Source organism: Myotis brandtii, unplaced genomic scaffold, assembly GCF_000412655.1.
Source record: "Myotis brandtii unplaced genomic scaffold, ASM41265v1 scaffold297, whole genome shotgun sequence".
Classification (NCBI taxonomy): Eukaryota; Metazoa; Chordata; class Mammalia; order Chiroptera; family Vespertilionidae; genus Myotis; species Myotis brandtii.
This window is the reverse complement of record NW_005361351.1, coordinates 935,734-944,815: the sequence shown is the minus strand read 5'-3', so window position 1 is coordinate 944,815 and position 9,082 is coordinate 935,734.

The following is a 9,082-nucleotide window of genomic DNA, read 5'->3' as shown; positions in this document are numbered from 1 at the left end:
AGTGTCAGCAGCAACACCCCTCTCTGGGTGGGGAGGGGAGCTCCTAACTTCTTGTCCACCCCAGTTGAGTCAGGAGCTGAACTGGACTCTGTTTTCAGATAACCTGGAGTCACCAACCCAGACTGAGGCCCACTGCCTTTCCTTCTCTCTCCTGTGGAAGCCTGGTGGGAGTCAGGAGCAGGGCCCTCCCCACTATCAACATGAAATTGGCCCAGGGCTGCAGCTCTAGTCCTCCTCCCAGCCGGGCTGAGTGATGAAATCATGAAGGATCAGGCTACACCACTTTGGTTGAATTACTTCTCTCCCATCCAGGCCCACTCTCTGCAGTTCAATCTACAACTTGTCTGTTGAACATGACTTGAAAGGTTGGCATCAGGCCTCCTTCCACGCCTGGAAACTGCTCCGGGGCTGGAAAAGAGTCTCTTATCTGACATCACTTACCTTTGCCAACCATCAAGCACAGACCTTGTCTGTCTTCTCCTGGCAGACTCCACTCCAGCCCCCAACATACCCGCTTCTGCTGGGCCCACATAGGTTCTCTCCATCTTGGGTGATTTCCAGGTATGAGCTCAGCCCTCAGCTCCCCACCCAACTGTCCAGAGGGACACATGGAATCTGTAGTGACTGTGGAGGGGAGGGAACAAGTCTTGAGGGACTGTGGAGAGGGAGAAGAGGGAAAGGCAAAGGGCAGGAGGTACCTTAGGTTCTACTCCCTCCAGCCCCACTTTCTTCCCCTGGTTTCTATCATGTTTCAGATATTCATGTGCAGTGTCTATGCACGGGACAGGAGGGAGGGCTTAGCACAGTCTCTACCCCAAAGGAATATGTCATTGAAGACAGTAAAGCTGCACACAGGACAAACCTCACAAACTACACATATAAATACCTAGCATATTACTTTTCCAGAGCATCAAAGGTATAGCACATTTTACAGGGTGGCAGATGTTGCTGAAAACTCAACACAGCCTTTCAACTCACTGGTGTGGGCAGGCCTGTGAGTCACATGTTCTCTCAGGCCTATGTATGCCTGCTGATCCTAGTGGGGAGCGTACTTTTCCAAAACAAAGGAAAATGACACACAGACATACATACACTCCTGCACACCCCATCTGAGAGCAACTGGGGAGGGGTCCCTGAAACCATGAAACTGTTTGCCTACAGGGATGAAGCATGAAACAATCTTTTCCACAAATGGAAACGATTTCTCTCGTTCTCTGCTGTTCTAACTTACAGCAGGTCCCCCAGGGCTGACAGTCCCGAGAACTTTCCACTGAGTTGCTTTGCTGCAGTAACTGGCAAACAAGCACAGCAGTTGGCATCTGCCTGTTTAATGGCACATGTTCAAAGCATGCAAAACTTTCCACTGGTTCCGGGAGGTTCTGAAATCAGAGCAGCTGGGAGAAGTGGCATCCTGACCCAGCAATGCCCAGCGCCTTGAATCCCCCTGACGAGCCAGGCTGACATCGGTCTGTGTTTTGCCCACATGGTCCCCAACCTGGAATGCTATTCCTCCCTCCTTTTCTCACTCCCTCAGCTTCATGAACTCCGATTCATTCTTCAAGACCCAGCTAGGCCTCACCTGTTCTAGGGAGCCTTCCCTGACTCCCCCCTTTGACCAATTCCTTCTGCTGGGTCCCCACCCATCCCATCCAGCTATCTATTCGTGCCCATGACTCAACACTTTCCAGTTTGAGTGTCGCCTTCTCTACTAGTCTGTGATTTTATTGGCCTTTGTATCCCCAGGATTATCACTTCTCCTGACACAGAGAATGTACTCAAAGATGTTTGCCAAATGAGGAAGAAAGGCTAAATTATTTCAGCTCTGTGGTAGCGAGAGTCAATGGCACAGGGAATTGGCTTGTCATGTTGTAGAAGACCAAAGAAACCCAAGCAACAGAGAAATGGAGTTACATAGCTTTATTACGCCGGCGATCTCAGCGGAGTCACCTCCAAAATCTGAGTAAACCAATATGGTGGAAGCCCCTCTTTTATCCCCTTTTGGTGTCTTTGTCCCCCAAATATGAATTATACTTCTGGACCTTTCGTGGGCTTTGTAAAAAGCCCCAGGTGTTGGGGGTCTTGAGACCATACCTAAGGGCCTGGCCTGGCACCAGTGCTGATAACCCCCCTCCAGGGGCTGTGTCATGATTTATGGCCTCTGTAAAATGAGAGCATTTAGGTAACAGCTCTTGCAAGACCAGTTTATGGAAAAGGGGGCAATGACTTAATTATAGGTTATCAAGAATGTACATAGATTGCTGGCACAGATTCAGATTGCTAGCCCCCTCCCCCCAAATATCAGGGGGACATTGGAATTAGCCTTTTAGCCTTCTCAGTCAAAGACTCACAGACTTTTAGTCCTGTGGGATCCTGTGGTAGCCAGCCCCACAGTGGGCTCCAGTGATCCCCCTCCTGGAATTCACACCTTCTCCAGTTCCTTCCCACAATGTATCAGGGCTGGTCTGCAGAACCAATAGAGTAAGATGGATGTGACAACATGTGACTTCCTTCTGCCTTGCTCTGCCTTTAGTTACTCACTCTGCCTTCTAGAGGAAGCCAGACACCATGTTTTAAGGCCACTCAAGCTGGCCTGTGGAGAGGTTCAGAGAGGGGCTGAGCCTCCTGCCACAGCCAACACCAGCTTGCCCACCTGTAAGGAAGCCCCTGGGGGGAGCAGATCTACCTGCCCCAGGTGGAGCCTTCCAATGATGAAGTTTCACCAACTGGCTGCTTCACTGCAACCTCACCAAAGATGCTGACCCAGGACCACTAGCTAAGCTGCTCCCAGAGAAATAGTGACATAATGCATGTTTATTATTGTTTTAAGCCACAATGTTTTTATATAATTTTTATGCAGCAATAGATAACTAATGCAAGTCCTAAAAACTCAGCTGGGTTGTAGCTATTGTGGGGAGAGTCACGGGAGAGCCAGGCCAGCAGGAGCTCAGTGCTCTGGGATTTGGACCAAACCAGAGGGAGCAAATAAGGAGTAAATTTCAGGAAGAGAAACCAAGGCTCTCCAGAGGCCTGAAGCAGAGCAGTAGGCCACACAAACATTGTCCAGGTGTGGCTGTGGTCTGAGGCCTGATGCTCTTTGTCCTTGAATCCTATATCCCAGTGTATAAAGCAAATAAGCTGATCTTGAACGCCTTGGTCTTACTCAACCTCTCTTGGTGAAACAAGAACTTTAGGGGAATATAGGCAGTCTTAGGGAATTTTTAGAATTGGGGTCCATGGAAAAATACAGGGCTACAGACTGGGAGAAGGTACATTTCCATAACACAAGGAAGCCAGGTGCAGTTACATTTCCATAAGACAAGGGAGCAGCAACAGTTGCATTTACATAAGACAAGGAAGCAGCAACAGATATATTTCCATAAGACAAGGGAACTGGAAGTAGCCAAAAAAAGGTCTATATTTACAAAATAAAGAAGAAGAAAGAGAGCCCAGAAGACAATTGAGGGGGAGGGCCTCAGGAGTCACTATAGTAACCAATTCAAAAGGGAATATTGACCAATCAGAGGGGATATCAGGACACAGGAACTGCAGCCTTTATAAACCATGGAAACAGGAAGTCGGTGGGACCCTCCCCTCCCCATCCATTCTGTGGGACTCTTTCTCTCTCCCCACGTGGGTGTCTACTTGTTCTTCAATAAATCTCCACCTTTACTATACTACCCTCTGTCCTTGGATTCATTCCTCGACTCCGGCAGACAAAGAATCCGGGTTCCAGTCCAAAAATCCCGTATCATTGGTTTCACTGGGTTGGGATGGGAGTGGGGTAGGGGTGAGGGACAGAGACTGACTTGTTGATGGCCATATGGCTGCTGCATGGCAGTGGAGCAGAGAACTGGCTCCAGCTCTTCTGCTCTGGCTGCACTGCCCCAGGCAAATGAAGGAACAAGGTGCTCTCTCATTTTATCCTCCCACCAGCCTTCTCACTCCCTTCTACTCCTCTCCCTCTCTCTTCTTTTCCGCCCTCCATCAACCCTCTCACTCCCTCCTCCTCCTCTCCATCTCTTCTTTCCCACTCTCTCTTCTTCCTTCCTTCCCCTTGCCTCTACCACACAAAACATTCCAGATCTTCTTAATCCTGGATGCATAACAACCAAGCAAGATTTGTCGAACAGGTGTACATCATGGTCCAGTAACACAAGCAACAAGCACTACTATTTAGTAGGTATCCACCAATTGCATACAACCATACTCCTACTATGGGGGGGGGGGGACTACAAGCCAAGGCTGTAGCCCAGTCAGTCCTTGCAGGTGCCCAGCCCACATGTCCATGTTCTGCCCACTTCCCCCCTACATACACCACCCATCCCCCCCAAACCCTCATCAGAAAGATAATCCCTGGGCTGAGGTGTGCGAATGGCTGCAGGGATCCCAAATGGGGACCTCCACCAGCTACACATCCCTTCTCCCATAGTCAAGGGTGTGGGAGCCAGGTCACAATGGGAAGGCCACTGTAATTGAGTGGCTGTGAAGTGGGCTCTGCCAGCCTGTGTTTTGGAAGACCACAGCTGTTTCTCAATCATTGTGCACCATTCGCAATTTTAATTCTGTGCATCCCCAAAATGCCCCATTGCTCCTGCTTATTAACTTTATTTTCATAATGTAATTAAGCTGCTTCTGTTACTGCATCACAAGAAAATGGCCAGAGAGTTATTTTCACTGACTCTCAGAGTAGGGGCTAGATTGGCCTGGCCTAAACTCATAGGCTAAGCATTCTTGAAATTTACTTTGGAAAGTGGGGCAGGCATGTAACAGACATCCCAAGGAGACTGACAGTGACTCTCAGCAGTCCCCCACCCTCACAAAGGCACTGTCATCGGGACACATGTGCTGTACACGTCAAGATGCCATGGACTGAGATAACAACGAGGGCTTAAAATATTAGCCACAAATCAGAAGTCACTCTCTGGATGCTCTTCTCAGAACAGAATGGCAGGCACATGTCTGTAATAGAGCCTATGGCTGTAGGCAACTCCCTTCTGCAGGGTACAGGCCTGTCATTCCTGCCCTTTGGTAGTGCTTGCATTTCATTGGGAGCCAACTCAATGTCCAGTCTGGGTAGCATTGCCCCAAACAGCCTGGGCAGCTCTATAATCTTCCCCAGATTTTATCACCAGGTAAACTCAACTACCAGGTAAACCCAGGGGACCACTAAACTCAACTACATACCTTTCCACCCCACCTCCTGGGGACCTGGGCAGGATTCCCACCACCCAGTCTTTGGAGATGTCCCTTTCTCCTGCTCCAGTCTCCAGAGACACAGCTTCATCAGAGCCAGTGCTGTCTGCCAGCCTCTGACAACGATGCTTCCACATGTGGTGGGAGTCTGGCGAGAGAATAAGATGCAGAGAATCTTGGGGAAAGCTCTCTCCCTCCACACTTCCACACTAGTCTTCTACCTAGACTTCTGCATATACTAGAAACTTCCAGAAGCTCAAGCCCCTGGCTTTAGAGCCTATGCAGGTTTACTAGATGGCCCGTCTGTTGTCATCTATTCATGTCAACAGCATTTCCTGGATGTCTATCCCAACTTTCTCCCAAAGTTACTGACCTTGACCTTCATTCTCTAGTTTTGCTGGACCTAAAGGACAAGAAGTGCTCTCTCTTCTTTCCTTCCTTCAGGACAGATAGTACTTTAGCCTCGGAAAGGGACTGGTACTATTTGCTGGACCTAAAGGACAAGAAGTGCTCTCTCTTCTTCCTTCCTTCAGGACAGATAGTACCAGTCCCTCTAATAGTCCCTTGCCCCTCTGCCTCTCTTTGGGCTGATAGAAATCTACAGCTCACAACGCTTTTCTTGATGTGATAAAACAGAAGTTTTGAGGCCTCCAGGAATTTTTTAAAACCTTTGGTGAAACAAGTTAGATTAGGAAACTGTATTTTTAAAAGGTTCCCTCTGTGACTGCAGCTAGATTTCGGTCCTGAGCTCCCACTGGGCTTGAGAAAGGAAGAGGAGGTGACCAGTGCTGTGCCCTTTCCTGAGATGCAAGAGCCATAGGAGGGAAGGCCACTGCGGGTCCAGAGTGACTGCACTCCTCACCCTCCACCCTGTGCTGGCTGCAGGCTTCTCCCTGGGAGTCTCCACGGGTGGAGTTCTCTGCCTGTGTCACTCTCTGTTCTGTTCTCTGTCTCTCCCATTCTCCAGCTCTCTTACACCCGTCCCCATCACACCCTGTTTTCTCTCCTGGAACTTTGGACAAGCCATCCCTCTATGGCTGAGAGCCCTTCCTAAGTATAATGGAAGGTTGAGTCACATTCGTGTTTCCAAAAGTCTAGTCACTTGAGAGTCACCATCACAATGTTGCATTTTTTGTATTGTTCTCTATTTTTTGATCTACACATTCTGCCTTTAGTAAATGTGTTTGAAATGACACTTTATGTCAGTATTATAAGTGGAAAACAAGCTTCCCTTTCTATGAATAGAAGGAAACAATAACAATGTCCTGAAAACACAGTCATCTTAGTCAATCCAGCCTGGATACTTTAGCCTCGGAAAGGGAGGTCTGTTCTCTTCATTATGGTGGCCAGTTTAAGGCCTAAAAACACCTCCAGTACCATCACTGGTACAGATCCCAGACTTCAGCCGACAATGGAGTCGAAGGCCTCTGGGGTCCCTTTCAGAGCTACCAGGTTAATTATTTATTGTTCTCTATTTCTTTGTCCCTCTCCTTCCCAGATCCTGGTTACGTCCACCTGCAATAATGATAACACATGAGTACAATCCTCTGGCCTGAAAGTGCATGCTCAAAAGATGTTTTGTTTTCCAGAGCCAGCCCACAGGACAAGGGACCAGCATTGTTTTGGGAGAGATAACGAGCTGTTTCCAACCTCCCCACACACCCTGACAGATACCACGGGGGTTCCTGACCGGAAATCCCCTCTGCCTCATGGAAAAACCCTCACAGGAAGCAGAGCAGCTCCCCTGGACCAATCACGCTCCACCCAGAGCTGTGGAAGCAAAACTGTCCAGCATCAATGGCCCAGTCGAAAGCCCCTGGGCTCTGAGGACATTTGTAGGGACACAGCAGCCTATGGGAAGACAACACACCATGGGTCTCCAAAGGTGCGTCTGCACCTGACTTCACCAGGTCCCAAGTGGTTTTAACTCTTACAGCAGGTTGATAGAGCCGGCAGAGGAAGAGGTGTTTCTAATGGGAACCCCACAGCCAAGAAGCTCTACCCAAGCTCTTACTCAAGGTCACACAAGGTCAGCTTTCCCCCCCTCCCCTCCTTTCCTTCCCTTCCCACCTATGGTTGGCAGGAACAAGACCTCGCCAAATTTATTGCATGGTTCCTTCTAGAACTCACAGAGCTAAGCTCCCCAAGACCACTAGTGAAGTTGGCCTGAGCCCTGGGAGTGGGAGAGAGAACCTTGGTGGTCAAAGGCTGGTCCATCTCCGCCTGGTGCTTCCAGGCAGTCTACCCCTCCGCAACCGCACAGCGTCCCCAGGGCTTCCTCATGGTGGGTGGTGCACCCTGTCCTGCTTTTTCTACCCTCAAGGAACAGGAGCACACACATCTTATTCCTCCTCTCTCCCCTCCTTTCTCCCTAGGGCTCAGGGAGGTGTAGTCAGCCCCAGCCCTGAGCCCTAAGCTTACTCCCCACCACTGGTCACACCAGCAGTGACCTTCCCTCAGCCTCGCCCTGTCCTACCTATCTCTCCTTTATCAGTTCAGGTCATCAGATCAGCCTCCTGCAGGGTCCGGTTTCCCTGCCCCCACTGATCCTGCACAGCACTGCTGAGACAGGCTTCCTACATCACAAGTCTGACCATATCCCTCCTCTGATTAAACCCTTCAGTGAGTCTTTATCTCACCTTCTAATAATGCATAGAGTTATATTACTTGTATAAAACAAGGTGCTCTGGGCATTACTCTTAGCACTTTCTCCGTATCCTTCACTTAGGTTCCCAACAGCATTGAAGGAGATATCATTTTCTCCCACTTAACAAATGAAGAAACTGAGGCACAGAAAGTTTAACTGACTTGCCCGGCAGTGCAGATGCCCCCCTCCCCCCAAAGGCAGTGCTGTCCCCACTCCCATGCTTTAATCTCATGGTTCCCTCTGCCAAGAGCATCCTCTAGCTTATTGATAACCTCACTCACCTTCAATACGGAGCCCGGGACCACCACCTCAGCATCTCTGCCCTTGCTGTGCACACTGGTGACACCAGAATCCATTGATGAGTCACCTGCCACCCACTGTCCCTGTTCATGATCATTTATACATATATCTCATCTCCCTTAGAGGGCAGAGGCTGGTGTGACATCTCGCTCCATGTCCCAAAAGATCCATAATAAGGTGGGTGGCTCAAGAAAATACTTATGGAAGGAAGGAATGAGTGATGAATGAATGAATGAATGCATCACCACAACTAGCACCTCCACCATGCTTTTGTGACCACCAGACTCTGGGTTGAGGAAAATACAGTTCCTTAAAAGTACTGCCATCCCCTTCCTCATGATTTTAACTTCGAGTTGGGTTAAAAGTCTATCAGGCAGAAAGGTTCCCAGGTTGGTGAAGCTCCTGGCACCTAGTGTCTCTGGGTGGCAGAGTGAGTATTGGGGCTGGCAGGTCACCAAGCAAAAGCACCATCTGTTTGCAACATGATTCAGATTTGACTTGTGCACCCAGCAGCTTCCCACCATAGAGATCTGTAAAGTAGAGTGCTTATTCTCCAGGTCCTCCCTGAGCTCTGCCCACCTGCCCAGTGGGCATGGGCATCTAGTAGCTATGGTTTCCAGGGATAGGTCAGAGCAGTGCTCCTATTCTTGGCTTCTCAGCCTTGCCCAAAAGCTCCTGAGAGCTTAAAGAAAATAACAAAGGCCCTGGCCCATATGGTTCAGTTGGTTGGGCTTTGTCCAATGTACCAAAAGATTGTTAGTTCGATTCCCAGTCAGGGCACATGCCCAGGTTGCAGGCTTGATCCCTGGTAGGAGACGTGCAGGAGGCAGTTGATCAATGTTTCCCTCTCACATCAATGTTTCTCTCTCTCTCCCTCTCCCTTTCTCTCTAAAAATCAACTAAAAGAAAGAAAAAGAAAAAAAAGAAGGAAAATGAAAAGAA